The sequence below is a fragment of the Pan paniscus genome, chromosome 2 (genome assembly GCF_029289425.2).
Source record: "Pan paniscus chromosome 2, NHGRI_mPanPan1-v2.0_pri, whole genome shotgun sequence".
Classification (NCBI taxonomy): domain Eukaryota; kingdom Metazoa; phylum Chordata; class Mammalia; order Primates; family Hominidae; genus Pan; species Pan paniscus.
The window spans coordinates 145479702-145495787 of NC_085926.1; the positions used below are offsets into that span (position 1 = coordinate 145479702).

The following is a 16086-nucleotide window of genomic DNA, read 5'->3' on the forward strand; positions in this document are numbered from 1 at the left end:
AGTGCGGTTTTAAAAAATAGCAAGTAATGTAGTTTTATAATGATTCTTATATTTATAGTGGGCTCAGAGGCTCTGATTAGAATTTTAATATGCTGTATTCAGCCATTGGATTTTAAGAGAGATATAAGGACATTTAAGAAAGTGGTTAAGGGAAGATGACATCAGTAATTAAATAAATACAGAATACGATTTCTTGGGATAAATTGGGAGTAAGGGCAGTGTAGCCACAGAAGAGAAGGCTGTTCAGGGTGCTGCTCAGTTGTTCTTCACTTTTGCAGAGATTCTGTTGTAACTTTACATTCTAGCAACTGAATTCAGCCAAAACACACATTGTGAAGACCTCATAGTTATACATTTCCTCATACACTAGGATTAAGTATAAATGGAAGTTATACAACCTCTGATCCTGGGAGATTGAAAATTGAGTACACATCTGCATTTCCTACATTTTTTTATTGAAAATCCTTCATAATTAATGCTAGGAAGAGAATCTTCAGGTTTTTTTCCATTTATATTACCATTGCGTAATTGGTTAAATAACTGTGCTAATCTTGAACATAAATCTCACTCCTATAGGAGTTTACAAATAAAAATATGACTTGTTATTCTCTTCCAAAACCATGGATAGTAATCCTCTGAACTCCTTTGACTCTGGTTTGTCCCCCACACACGACATTTAACACAAATCGCCTTGTCTGGAATGTATTTGGTCACTGTTTCATTTCCCATAAGACATTTTAGGTTTCTTGGTGGTAGGGAGAATGTTTTGTTTATTTTTGTGTCTTGTGTCTTGTCCAACATTCAGCACAGTTTCTTATGCACAAACAATGTTCAATAAATATTCCAACGAATAATGAGTATATAAAAGGCATGTATACTACTGAGCACAAAGTCGTTCAGAAAACCTCACGCTGCTATGAGAAATGTAGTTTAAGGAATGGCCTGAATGACAAGGAATCTGAACAGGAAAGGCAATATCTTTCTATGCAAATAATTTTTATTGTGAGAAGAGAAATTGATATAAAATCACAAAGAACATTAAAAACAATCTTCTGAAATACTATTGATTCTATATACGTAATATATATTTGTTATAGAATGTTATGGTCAAAATTCTGTAGTTCTATTAGCCTATGCTTTGTAATGTGAATTTTTGATATTTACCAAATTATTTTTTTATTTTTTAGAGACAGGGTCTTGCTCTGTTGCCTGGGCTGGAGTGCAGTGGCATGATCATAGCTCACTGCAACCTCCAACTCCTGGCCTCAAGCAATCTTTCTGCCTCAGCCTCCCAAAGTGCTGGAATTACAGGCATCAGCCACCATGCCTGGCTACCAAAATATTTTCAATAAGTGACAATGTAGGAAAAATTTTTGAGCCACTATTCTCTAAAGAAGGAACATAGTGTACTTTGAAGCTGAATGAAAGCATTAGCACAGGGGGATGATATAACATAGAGACCGCCCCTTACATTATCTAACAGGTGCCACCAAAAGTAAAATAGTAGCATCAGTATTAGTAGAATACAGTAGGAATGTAGAGACAGGAATAGCATTCAATGAACATTTATTGTAACACATTGTTTCTCCTCTTATGGTATGTTACTACTAAGAATTATTGGGCTAATTCAAGACAGCTGTACTTTGAAAGGGTTTTGAAGATATTGCAGCATTTTGTAGGATACTATTCAAAGGTCTTAAAGGTAAAGTGTTCTCTTCTACTTGCCTCCAAAGTGAGGTAAATATTATTTTGACAGACCCCAAGGAAATAATTGATTAAAGAAATCTTGTGATGTTTAAAAAATATAATAATGTGATTTAAAAACATTCCAAATAAGGACTACTACTCTTTCAATAGCAGACACAGTCTGATTGTAATTTGCTTGTTGGGTGTGACTTAGTCTAGGTCCACATTTGCTGTTATTCCTCATGTTCTTTGATAAATTAAACAGGGATAATTTTTAATAGTAAAAATTTATATACCAGGATGCCTGTCAGAGAGGGGGGCAAGGGCAGGAGTGCTGACTGTCAGACAAATCTGTGTAGTCAGTTACTGGGAAAATGTTAAGGGGAATTATACCTGTAGTGTACCATCTTGGTACATCTACAGACTTCTCTAGAAATGGATGATGCAGAAAAGGTGGGATTTCGAGGAACCTCACTCGTCTTTTTACTCTGTGACTTTTATAAAATTATGGTCCCGGAAGAGACTGACGACTGAGATTAGCCAGATTAGTTTTCAAATCTGATTGGTGAATTGTTACAAATTTGTTGGAAATTCTTGATACAAATGACAAAAGGAATTGATTAGCTATCAGGCATTAAATTCTGAGAGGAGCCTTATGTTTTTTATTTCCTCATATATCCACAGTGTTAATATTTTTGCTTTTGGTATACCCATGTGAAGATAGAGTATATTATCAAAATACAGAAAGAGTTATTCTTAAACCACAGCTGTAGTAACATAAGTCCTACTGAAAGCAACCATTTGTCATTATCTAGGGGCAGGACAATTTTTGAAAATCTGAATGAGTATCCATAATAAAATATTTAATTAAACAAAGTTATTAGCGAGAGAAACCAGATGTTATGATTTAAAATGGATAAGAGTAAAGTTATTCTCTGACTAGTGTAGACTTTCTTTTGGTTATTCTTGAAAAATGCAATAAAATTACATTTGATGTACAAATAGTTTTGAGAAGATTTAAAATCAGAAATGAAGAATATAAATAACATTAAACTTTTTTACTAATCTGGTTTTCAGTCCAGAGATAGTAGAGGTGTAAGCCGTTCCATGTTAGGTGAAAGTGTTTTCCAGTGTGTTATTTTTCTATTTAATATAAGCTATCCAACACATATTTTTGGATTTGGGAGAAGCGGAGTACATAGATAATAATTGTAGTCTTTGTAATCTTTGTTTCTTTTCAAGGGAAAGGTCCACATCGCATTCAACAAAAGCTTTCTGCTTAGCCAAAATTTGGTCAGATTTTGGTGGACAAGATTTTCCTGGAGTGGGACTATTAGCACTCAAATTATAGTAATTTATGAGAATTTGATTCTATGAGACACATATGACTGTTTCCCAATGCTACATTTATTTCCATCATCTTGTTATTTGCCAATTATGAATCATTTAAGTTTACAAAGCATAAATAGAATTCTGCCTAGAAATAGTTGGATGGCTACATCAAATGGTTCTGTATTTTTAGAACCATTGTGACATGACTTTGGAAGACAATTTTCTTGCCTTACTCTGGGTAACTGGACTAATGCTCACTGAAAGAACAAACCATGATATTTACATAATATAACAATATATTCATTATGCAAAGGGAACTAGTAGAAATGTCAATGGTAAAACTATCTTCTGCTATTTTTCAGTGACATTCAAAATAATGAACTTTGGTTTTTTCTTACAGTACAAACTTTCCACTCTGAATTAGGTGAAATTCAAATTGTTTATTTTTTTCCCTCCAAATATATAGGTAAATAAATATATCATATCTATTTAAGCCATCAATGAAATTTGCAGTAATCTCACTTAAAAGGCCAGGTTTTGGTTATTTTCTTGTTTATCCATTCACATTTGACTTGTTCCCATTTTTCCCTATTATGAATAATGTTACTTTTAATATGAGATTGTGATGATGGTTGTAGAACTCTGTACATTGACTAAGTATCATTGGATTGCACACTTAAAATGGATAAATTTAATGGTATGTAAATAAAAGATCAATGAAGCTTTTCAAAAAATGTCCAGTTTTAACTATAGCTAAATTATACAGCTCTAGCTGAGAACTTACGAGATGTTAAGAAGGCTCTCTTGCCCCCAGAACAGTGTATCTTGCTCATTTAGCTTTATAAGTATCTGACATTTCACCACCAGAGACTTATTATTTGGATTATGAACTTGACCGTACTTAAAATGCCACTGGGAGGAATAACATATGAAGGCTGATCACTTTGTTGTGGGAGGCACAAATTAATGATTTGTCAATGAATTAAAAATATATAGTTGCGTGTAGTTCAGGAAATACCTTTGCAGGGTGTTGATTGGAATTAAACATAAACAAGATGAAATAAAGTGCTGCTGGGGGGATTTCTCAGAAAGAGAAGATGTAGATTGCCTGTCACTGAGGAGGTCCTGAGAAAGCAGAAAGACACTAGAAGCCCTGGGAAGGGTGCATTAAGCTTATGGAGAAAAGATTCAAGAATGATGGTGATAGCTTAATATATAAGTATTTACCAAAGTGCTTATATACAGGTATTACAGTGCTTACATATATAGGTGCTTATTAAAAATATAAAAGTCTCACAATGGAGCACTTGGTGTTGTCAGCCTAGTGGTGGATGGTCAGCACCAAAGAGATGCAAACTGCTTAGAGTAGCATTGTGGTGAAAGCTAGCTCGTGGGTAATCTTAGAAAAAGAGGGTATAGAATGTCTCAATGAAAGAACATCTTGGTTCATTTTAAAGTTTTATGCTGCATGCCTGAATTCCTAAGGCTTTCCTTTGATTGGGGATGGGATTAATACTCCAAAAAAGTAATTATTGTAACTGTGTAATGAATTATGTTCCAAATAATAGTGTTTCTGATCCTATCTGGCAGTGCTTATTGTATTTTTGCTTTGTTTTGTTTTGTTTTTGTTTTGCCAAAATTTCAGCTTAGGCCAATTTTTTACTGATGAAGTTACCTTCTCATGGCTACCTGTTTTGTAATAGACTATTTGCTGGCAGCAGAAAGACAGTGATCTCTAAATACTGAGCTGCAAGCCTGAAGGCACTAGGCAATGGTTTCTCATCTTTTATATTCAATATCTCTGGATTTTGGTGAATAATTCTAAAACATACATGAGAGATTGTGGCGGGTTTTTAAAAAATCACTTTTATACAAGTTTCCTCATTATTATTTCATTGGAGCTAAATGAGGATAGGGCCAGTCAATGAGTTATTCATCTAATGTAGGGAAGCAATTTCACTCTACTCCCTGGACTCCTGCAGAGTTCCAGAGATTTTTACCAAAATATTTTTGTAGATTTCTATTTTTTTAAGTTAAAAATATGGAAGACCTAAATGAAATGGATAGGTCTCTTTCAAGAGTCAAAAATGAAATTCAATTTTATCGCTCAGCATGCAACATTTTCCTCTGTGTTTCAAATTATATTGTGAAAGTAGATCTCCATGTCTTTTTAATACAGAAAATTAGTGTTGTACATTGAAAAAGATCATACAGTAGAAGAATTCAACCTTCTGTTATTATGTTTTAATATTAAAAAAATCGGAGTTCTATTAGTAATACCTTTTGCATTTATTTTATAAAGAAAGCAACATTTAAGCAAATTTTTCTCATTGACTATGCAGGAAGAATATATGCACATAGGAGAAATTATATAACAGCCTTTTTGGTCTCATGAAACTAAATAACTTTTTGCAAAAAAGGCTTTCCAGACAACTCTAAAGGCTAAGTGTGGCTTACGAAAATATTTATACAGGGCCTGATAGGAACCCTATTGGAAACAGTGGCATGCCAGGAGGAAGTCTCATAAAGATACCAATTTTCTTTAAATAAAATTTCCAGTAAAACACAAATCATTGTATTTTATATATAACAAATTAAAAGGTTTTTATCTTTTTGCATTTGATGGTAGATAATATTCAATAAATATATTTATGTCAGTTTGTTGGTGCTAGAACATTTAATCAGTTGCTATGTCCATATGTATCTAGAAGGTGCTTTCAAGTCCACATTACCAAAATCTACCAATAGAAAGACTATTAGACAAGTATGATACCTGTAATTATAATTTTTAAAATGAAACTGACTTTCAATAATTTTTAAAGGCAAAAGCAGTTCAGGTGTCAGTTCAGGAAAATGAAAGGCTAAAGCAGTAGGGTTTTTATATAAATAATTTTACTAATAGCTAACATTATTGAACCTTTGTTATATGGTAGGCACTGTGGTAAATATTTTGTATTTATTTTCACAAGGAATCCTAACATCGACTTTGTGATAGCTAAAACTTTAAGAGGAGCACCTCATTTTTTTAGAGATGGGGCAATAAACAAAGAAGATTCTCCAAAACACACAGTGTGGTAGACACTGAGATTTTTTTTTGCCTACCCAATATTTATTTCTGCCACCAGAACCCCAGTGCAGTGATGTACACAGCTGCATGTGATGGATCATTATTGGTCTAAACTATGGTCACAAAACTTTCTATAATAGATAAGATAGTAAATATTTTAGGTTTTGTAGGCCAGGAGGTTTATCATGGAGTTACTCAATTTTGCTGATTCAGCATCAAAAAATTCATAGATAAAAAAAATTTTTAAAACAATATGTGTGGTTGTGTTCAAATAAAACTTTATTTACAAAAAACAGAACAGGCAGCATTTTGCCCATGGGATGTAATTTGCTAACTCCTGGTCTAAAGCAGTCATGGCCATCCTGTTTCTCGATTTTTCAGCCTCTTGTGGTGTGATCTTGAGATACTACTCAGATGAATGCAACTTAACTAGACATCTGCTGGGAAGGTGTTTGGACCTATGGCATTGCCTGTCTCCGTTTTCTTATTTTCTGCTTTAAATGCTTTGCTGGTGGAAAAGCTGTCATTTTGTGACCATGAAGCAACAAAGTGGTGTGGTAAGAACAGAATGGAAGATGGAAGAACAAAAAAACAGGGAACTCAATTTACCCCATGTCTGCAGAGTTGAGCAGCTGGACCATTGCCTGCAACTGCCTATTTCTGGACCTATTATTTTAAGAGAAAAATAAGCTGTGTTGCCTAAAACATTTTGTATTTTTTATTTGTTTATTTTTTGAGATGGAGTCTCACTCTGTTGCTCAGGCTGGAGCGCAGTGGTGTGATCTTGGCTCACTGCAACTTCTGCCTTCTGGGTTTAAGCAATTCTCCTGCCTCAGCCTCCCAAATGACTGAGATTACAGGCATGTACCACCATGCCCAGCTAATTTTTTTGTATTTTTAGTAGAGATGGTGTTTCACCATGTTGGCCAGGCTGGTCTTAAACTCCTGACCTCAAGTGATCCACCCACTTCAGCCTCTCAAAGTGCTGGGGATTACAAGCGTAAGCCACTGTGCCTGGCCAACACTTCAGTTTTATTGCTGTAAGTTGCCAAATAAGATAATTCTGATATATTTCTCCAGAAATTTAAATATAAACGCATAATCTTAAAGGGCTAAATTATTTACCATAATTTTGAATAATGCCATTTTCATATTAAAAAATATAATTATCTACATTCAGAGCACATTTGAACCTACAATGTCTAATTTTAGAAATAGTGAATTTATCCTTTAGTATGAATTACTTTTTTATAGACCTCAACATTTTCTGGGAAGTCATTTAAGTCTCTTTTCTCATGTTTTCCCTTACTAGTGATTCTCAAACTTAAGAAAGTATGGAAAATATTACAAGCTTGTTGTACCTTCAAATCCATAAATCCCATTGCAAAATTTTCTGATATAGCAGGGTTGTAAATAAGTTTACATTTCAACTAATTACTCCAGGTGAATATAAAACAGATCACCTTGAAAAAAACACTGCTCCAGAGTCTAGACTAATTTGACTGGGTAACCAGGGACAGAGTGGTGGTAACTTTTATGAATTGATATGTAACAGAAATCATTTCTATAAGACTGTTCTCTTATTTCCTGCCAACAACCAATTATTTATCTTACAGTACTAGCTAATAAATGAAATTTCTGTTTTGTTGACTGGTAATTTGATTCAGTGGGATGTGCGATTCTGTTTCGTTTTTGGCTGAATAGTATTGAGTGACACCCAGTAGATTAGTCAAAGGACAGCCATGGATAGGTGCAAGCATATGGGTATGTGTTCCTGGCTTTGGTCAGGAAGGCTGTATGGGTGGTACCCAGTACTTTGAAAATATAGGTGCACAATAAGTATTTGTTGAACAAATTGTAGCTTTTGGTGATAAAATTGCCTGAAATACAGATTTTACCAACATTTGCTTCTAAATTTATTGTGGTTGTAAGAAGAAAAACATTTAGCATGAATAGCACTCTATGAGATCCAGGCATACACTGAGGTGCTCATGAGACACAGGAGCCTTCAAAATTTGACTGGAGCCAGAAGTTCTAGATTCAAATTTTGGCTCTACCACTGAATGGCCTTGAATAAGTTAATTAACTTCTCTGTATCCCATTTTTTTTTAAACCTGTAAAATGAGAATGCTTCTCATTTTCTTCACAGGGCTGTTGTGAGGATTAAATGAATTAATATGTTTAAAACAGTTAAAATAATGTATAATATACTCTTATTACATGGCAACTACCGCATTTACCAAAAGTTTGAATTTGAATGCCTTAGATGGAAAATGTATTGTCTAGTTTGCTTAGTCTCTACAACTCTTTGTTAGTTGCCTTTGTACCTTTCATACATTTATATTAACTGCCCTGCCACTGAAGACTAACATTTAGGAAATTTGCTCATAACTCATTATTATGCTATAATTAATTTTCAAAATATAATGGAAAAAGTTGATTGACCTGCACACAGAAAGGGAGTTAATGGTGGTAAGGAATAAGATAAAATATCCAAGATTCAGAGTACAAGTAGCCCATGGATTATTAATTAGCTAAGTCCCACCTAAATTTCAACAGAGGAAGTGTAAGGCCAAAATGTTAACCATGGTTCCAGTTTCTAGAGTCTTATATATTTCCAGTATAACTTTTCAGCTCCTCTCTCTAGCACACAGCAATTAGTTCAGTCAAACTGGGCACGTTGCTGTTTCTGACATTGATAACTTTTCTCATAAATACTCTTCCTACAATGCTCCTTGCTGTCCTCCTCAATGACACTGTCAGAAGAACTCTTCCTCCTCTACTAAAATCTACAGCCTGGACCTGTAGATGTAAGTGTTCCTTACTGCTTCCTGCTATAAAATCACACAGTACACTGAAAAGAACGTGGGCTTTCAAGACTGAAAGAACAAAGTCAGTATTATCTCATGTTTGTTGGATGACCTATGAAACTCAGTTTCCTCATGTATAATGGAGAAAATACTACCCACCTCTCAGAGTTGTAGCAAGCTTTGGAGACAATCTGTAGTACTAGGAAGAGGCTGTCTTCCTAGAGACCCTGGTTTTGCTGCGATTCTACAGTCACAGCTCAGGTTGATCAAGGCACTACAAAGGCATGAGTCTGCAAAATGAGATACAGGAGCCTTCAAAATTTGACTTATTCCAGTACTTGCTTTAGTCTTACACTACAGTGTTGGTTTGAGGTAGGACACTTATAGATTACATGGGAATCTATAGTTTTCAAAAAAAATGAAATTCAGTGAGTTACATTAAATGTATTTCTTAAATGTCCTTCAGAATGACTCCTCTGTGGTCTCCTTCCAAGCAGATGTCTTGGCAGGGCAAGGAGTGTGGCCTGAGCTACAGATGACTTTTAACACATTCCTTTCTATTGTGTCTTTTTCTGTATTGGATCACCCACAAATGAAGTTACCAGTAGGCAATGGAGGAAGTGAGAAGTCCAAGATACTGTGGTTGCTGAGGGTTTGGCCTTTAATTTCCTGCTCGCCTCACCAGCAAGTGTTATACTTCACATCTGGTCTTAGCTTTATGCGTATATCATGAAGACCAATGCTGGTAACACAGTAAGTATGTAGTAGTTACTCCCAATTATGATGTCATTCTTCTCTCCTGAGGAAATGTCTAGCATAATGCCTTGAGTGCAGCAGGGGCTTACCATATTTGTTAACCAAATAAAAATCTTGTAAGGGCTTCGTTATAAAAGAAGGGACTGATTATGTGAAGGGCAGAAGATACAATTGGAGAGAAGGGAGGGAAACAAGTAGATGGAAAGGCAAATTTCATTGATGTATTATAATTTTGATGCAGAATGTACCTTGACTTTATGTGTTCGGCCTCGAAGAAGCTGAGAAAAAAGATATTTTATGTTTTCATTTCTTTTCATTTTTTTTTTGCAGCCTGAGTTTTTCACATAGTGCTATATTGTAAACATTCGAAAGGCTGGTATAATGTTTATCATTATACCTTTGTTTGCTTCAAAACATTTCAGTGAGCTTGTATTTTCTTCAACAACTTTTCTACTGTAGATACTGTTTTTTCAGGTTTTGTCAATAATAGACAATATCACATTAGTGGAGTTATTTTGAGCTATTTATTAAGATTAAATATCCAATATTATGCTTACAAATGGTAAAAATTATAATGACTTGTGTGTTTTTTGGATATAAGATAATTGTATTGCTGTAGAGAGTTACTGATGTATAAATGCACCATATCGATACTTTTGCACTTGTATAACATGCTTCATGTGGCTGTGTATTCACTGGAAACAATAATAGCACCATGATGAAGGTAGTTCTGGAATCAGCCTATATGGGTGAAAAAAAATCTCATTTTCTCCACTAATGGTTGACTTTGGGCAATTACCTAACCCCTATTAGTGTCCATTTTCTTATCTCTAAAAATGGGAGTAATAATAGTATCTTTCCTTAGTATTTCTGTGATAAGTAAATCATGACAAATACAAATTTACCTAATTCAATAGAAATACAAATTTCAAATGGACCAACTTAATACAATAGAAATACCGGACTTGATACAATAGAAGTTTGTTTCCCTCATATATAACAGTCTAGACTTAGAAGGGTGCCTGAAATAGGCTGGTGGCTTTGCCCTATGGAATCATCTAGGAATCCATATTTCTTCTATATTATTAACCTGCTATTTCAAGGGATTTTGTCCTAGTCTGCCTGGTCAGAGCTTGCCAGTACCATGGAAAGGGTATAGAAGAATGAAGTAAGAGTGGAGGATTGTCAGCTTTCTTTTTGTGGATGGGACTCCAAAGTCAAACACAATATTCATATTCATAGTTGAGAATTTATCTTATTTTGTTAAGCCTAATACGTCGTCCTTTGTAAGACAAAAACATTATTTTATATTTTTATTACAGTTAAACTATGACTCAATGATTTACTAGTCCTTGTATATTTTATTTTTATTTGTATAAAGAGCTCTTAGATCTACTTATATTTTTTAATTAAAATATTGAGTTTATTTCACATGTATATTTTTGTCTCCCCACAATATCCATGTTTGACCACCACTACTACTATGTCCTGTCATAACATTCTATACATATTTAAAACCAAGCAAAGGGCAGAGTTCAATCTTTACAAAACTAAACAGGCATTTTTGACAACATATTCTTGGCAATGGAACCTGAAGAACATTCAAACACAGTAGGAGAATATAAAGGACAGCCAGATATCAACTGTTAAAGAAATGAAATAAGATGAAAAATTTTGCAAAACTGTTAAATTATATTCTTAAAGCGACTTCCTCCACTGCCAGAGATCTTGAATAGCCTACTAGTCAGTCATCCAAAAGCAATTATTCACATAATTAATGAACTTGACTTCCACTTTGGGAAGAGAACCATCTTTCTCTATACTTGCATACATTTTTGTCTTCATATCTTTTGTAGACGTAAGTCCTTTGGGCGTTTTAGGAGTTTTTTTTTTTTTTCCTGTTTTTTGAAGGATTCTTGACGTTTTGATCTTGGTGTGTTGACAGTTTCGAATCTTTTCTATTCTGCTTTGATTTTTTTTGCATCTTTGGCTGGCACATCTCATGTAGATTTCTTCACTGGAGCTTTTCCTTCAGTTTCCTCATCATCAAAATCATCATCATTTTCATCGGCAGTAAGTTTTACTTTATCCTGTGGAACCTTGCTACCACCTCCAGGGGCAGATTGCCTTCCAGACATGCCTAAGAGTTTCACATCCTCCTCTTTTTCATCTTCTGACTGTGTGTCTTTCTCCCCAGCTACAAAGTGCTGTCTACTAGTATGCACTGGCTCTGAACCATGCTTCAACTCTAAGACCACAGGTGGTGTTATTTCAAAGCCCCAACGGAAACCGTTGGCTATACAGACATTTTCAAAGTCACCGGTGCTACTTTAATTGGACTGCCTTCATAATTCATCACCTCTGCCTCAACAATGTGTAATTCATCCTTTGCACGAGCCCCTAAACTCACCATTCTTAAGGATATCTGGCGCTCATTTTCATCATTATCCACTTCAAAGTGATCATCTTTGTTGACCTTTAGTTCAGAATTGAAAAGATAGTTTAGGGTCTCAAGGGGCTCATGTCTATGTCCATCGAATCTTCCATGGGTGGTGGCACACACATAGGTGGGAGAGAAGGCAGACAGAGATAAAAGACTACTGCTCCAGAAAACAGCTGCACAGGATGGAATCACAAGAAGGAACATAGTTTTAAAGATACCATATATCACTTTGGGCACTTATAAACAGAAAAATAAAAGAGCAATAAATTAATTAAGATATTATTAAACCTTATTTACATCTGAATTCAGATTAGTGATTCACTATTTGGTTCAGAATTGTTGATGTCCATGTTAACTCGCACAATATTGTTCTTTGTGCCATGAAGATCATTTGTGATATGGCCTTTCTTGGAAGTGTGCTCCACTATTATCTCTAAGATTTTGCTTCAAGCTAATAACACCCATTTTTTCATGTCAACAGTTTCTTATTTGGTAAAACTCATAAATTCATTTTTCCTGAACTGACTTACATGTCATTGAACACTAAGCAGTTTCTTTTCAAATCAGTAGCAAGTTCATACAAATAAATGATTAATACCTCAGTGACAGTCTGTGCAATGTATACATCTTTCACATAATCTATTAGTAGCTTTTAATTTTCTTCTTTTATTTTTGTGGAATTTAGCAGTGTCTAATGCCCTAGTTGCATTGCTTGGAGTGTAGAATCATCAACCACATATATAACTTAAATTAAATGACGCTGATATTGATAATTATGGCAAGTAGCTTTTTTCAAACTAATAGAAATTTCAGCTGGGCATATATGTGCCCAAAATAAAAACTACATTTTCCAGCTTCCTTTGCAGTTAAGGGTCAGGTGTGAGATTCAATTTTATTTTACTTAGAAGCCAATAAGTTGTCCTGTTTATGGATTCTGGCAAAAGATATGAGGCTCTTGGGTCTCATGCCCTAAGTTTCATGATGGCAAGACAGAGGAGCCTAGATGGATGCTCATATATAGTGGGTTCACATCACAGTTGAGGAATTTCAAGTATAGCAAATAATAAGCAAGCCTGCTCTTTGTCTCATATCAAGATATTACCTCATCCTTCAGAGTTTCTCACTGTAAGCTCAATCCTAAATAATGGCCAAGTTCAGAGTGCCCAGGGCTTTTAATTCTTGGCATACTCCCAAAGATGTATAGGATCATGCAGGAACCATGGTAGATCATATGCTAGTACTATGTATTATGAAGCTTGCGGACCTGGATGAAAGATTCTCTGGGACAGATATATTTGTAAGAGCAAAATTGATTGGTAATAGAGTATGAGTAAATATCATTTGAAGTCTTCTTTTCTCAGTCCGCAAAATGGATGTGTTGCCCCCTCCCTTGTGAGGCTGATTTGATTGTAGTGGTCTAATGCAGGTAATCCACTTGTTCTGGTGACTGACAAAAAGAAGAGATACCTAGTGAATGGTAGATGTAGCTGCTGCTACATCAAGCAAACTGACTTACAGAGTAAGAACTTTAGTATGTGTGTAGTATGTGTGCATCTTCTATAGTACTTAATATTGTAGTATAAAAGTTATCTATGTTCTTCAAAACAAAACAAAACAACAACAACAACAACAAAAACCTCTGCCTTGAAACAATCCAAAGTGGTTTGGCAAAGGAAATAAAAGAAGTCAGTAAGTTTTTAATTTGTTGGGTACTCTGTTACCTTTTAACTAAAATGAAGTTTTGAAATTAATTTTAGATTTTTACCATTTTACTTAAGCATTGAACAAAGACAATTGGAGTTTAATTGCCGCACGAAAGATTTAAGCTAAAGAGAAGGCTAAATAAAGAATGTATCTATTATTGATCACTTTAAACCAACACTGGGTGAAATGCCTTATGTAACTCATACAAGTCAGTGAGGGCTGCATTGGAAAATAAATCATATTATTTAGAAATCATTTATTGATTATTGTGAATAAACATAGGTTAACATGGATCATCTTTTTTTGAAAGAGAATGATTTGATTTATGTTCCAATTCACTTCTGATTCTATAATTTCTATGTAAGTGCTTATTTTATTTTATTTTTTGTTGTGATTTTAAAAAAATTATTATTATACTTTAAGTTCTAGGGTACATGTGCACAATGTGCAAGTTTGTTACATACATGTGCCACGTTGGTGTGCTGCACCCGTTAACTCGTCATTTATATTAGGTATATCTCCTAATGCTATCCCTCCCCCACCCCCCCACCCATTAACAGGCCCTGGTGTGTGATGTTCCCCTTCCTGGGTCCAAGTTTTCTCATTGTTCAGTTCCCACCTATGAATGAGAAAATGCAGTGTTTGGTTTTCTGTCCTTGTGATAGTTTGCTGAGAATGATGGTTTCCAGCTTCATCCATGTCCCTACAAAGGACATTAACTCATCCTTTTTTATGGCTGCATAGTATTACATGGTGTATATGTGCCATATTTTCTTAATCCAGTCTATCATTGATGGACATTTGGGTTGGTTCTGAGTCTTCGCTATTGTGAATAGTGCCTCATTAAACATGTGTGTGCATGTGTCTTTACAGCAGCATGATTTATATTCCTTTGGGTATATACCCAGTAATGGGATGGTTGGGTCAAATGGTATTTCTAGTTCTAGATCCCTGAGGAATCACCACACTGTCTTTGACAATGGTTGAACTAATTTACAGTCCCACCAACAGTGTAAAAGCATTCCTGTTTCTCTGCATCCTCTCCAGCACCTGTTTTTTCCTGACTTTTTAATGATTGCCATTCTAACTGGTGTGAGATGGTATCTCACTGTGGTTTCGGTTTGCATTTCTCTGATGGCCAGTGATAATGAGCATTTTTTTATGTGTCTGTTGCCTGCATAAATGTCTTCTTTTGAGAAGTGTCTGTTCATAGCCTTCACCTACTTGTTGATGGGATTGTTGGATTTTTTCTTGCAAATTTGTTTAAGTTCTTTGAAGATTCTGGATATTAGCCCTTTGTCAGATGGGTAGATTGTAAAAATTTTCTCCCATTCTGTAGGTTGCCTGTTCACTCTGATGGTAGTTTCTTTTGCTGTGCAGAAGCTCTTTAGTTTAATTAGATCCCATTTGTCAGTTTTGGCTTTTGTTGCCATTGCTTTTGGTGTTTTAGTCATGAAGTCCTTGTCCATACCTATGTCCTAAATGATATTGCCTAGGTTTTCTTCTAGGGTTTTTATGGTTTTTGGTCCAACATTTAAGTCTTTATTCCATCTTGAATTAATTTTTGTATAAGGTGTAAGGAAGGGATCCAGTTTCAGCTTTCTACATATGGCTAGCCAGTTTTCCCAGCACCATTTATTAAATAGGGAATTCTTTCCCCATTTCTTGTTTTTGTCAGGTTTGTCAAAGATCAGATGTTTGTTGATGTGTGGTATTATTTCTGAGGGCTCTATTCTGTTCCATTGGTCTACATTTCTGTTTTGGTACCAGTACCATGCTGTTTTGGTTACTGTAGCCTTGTAGTATCGTTTGAATCAGGTAGTGTGATGCCTCCAACTTTGTTCTTTTGGCTTAGGATTGTCTTGTCAATGCAGGCTCTTTTTTGGTTCCATATGAACTTTAAAGTAGTTTTTCCAATTATGTGAAGAAAGTCATTGGTAGCTTGATGGGAATGGCATTGAATCTATAAGTTACCTTGGGCAGTATGGCCATTTTCACAATATTGATTCTTCCTATCCATGAGCATGGAATGTTCTTCCATTTGTTTGTGTCCTCTTTTATTTCATTGAGCAGTGGTTTGTAGTTCTCCTGGAAGAGTTCCTTCACATCCCTTGTAAGTTGGATTCCTAGGTATTTTATTCTCTTTGAAGCAATTGTGAATGGGAGTTCACTCATGATTTGGCTCTCTGTTTGTCTTTTATTGATGTATAACAATGCTTGTGGTTTTTGTACATTGATTTTGTATCCTGAGACTTTGCTGAAGTTGCTCATCAGCTTAAGGAGATTTG

At 35.0% G+C, this 16086-nt stretch overlaps 1 pseudogene; it reads right to left on the minus strand.

The window, feature by feature from the left end:
- Positions 1-11219: 11219 nt before the first annotated feature.
- On the minus strand, positions 11220-12198 carry LOC100978435 (nucleophosmin-like; annotated as a pseudogene).
- Between the last annotated feature and the right edge of the window lie 3888 nt (positions 12199-16086).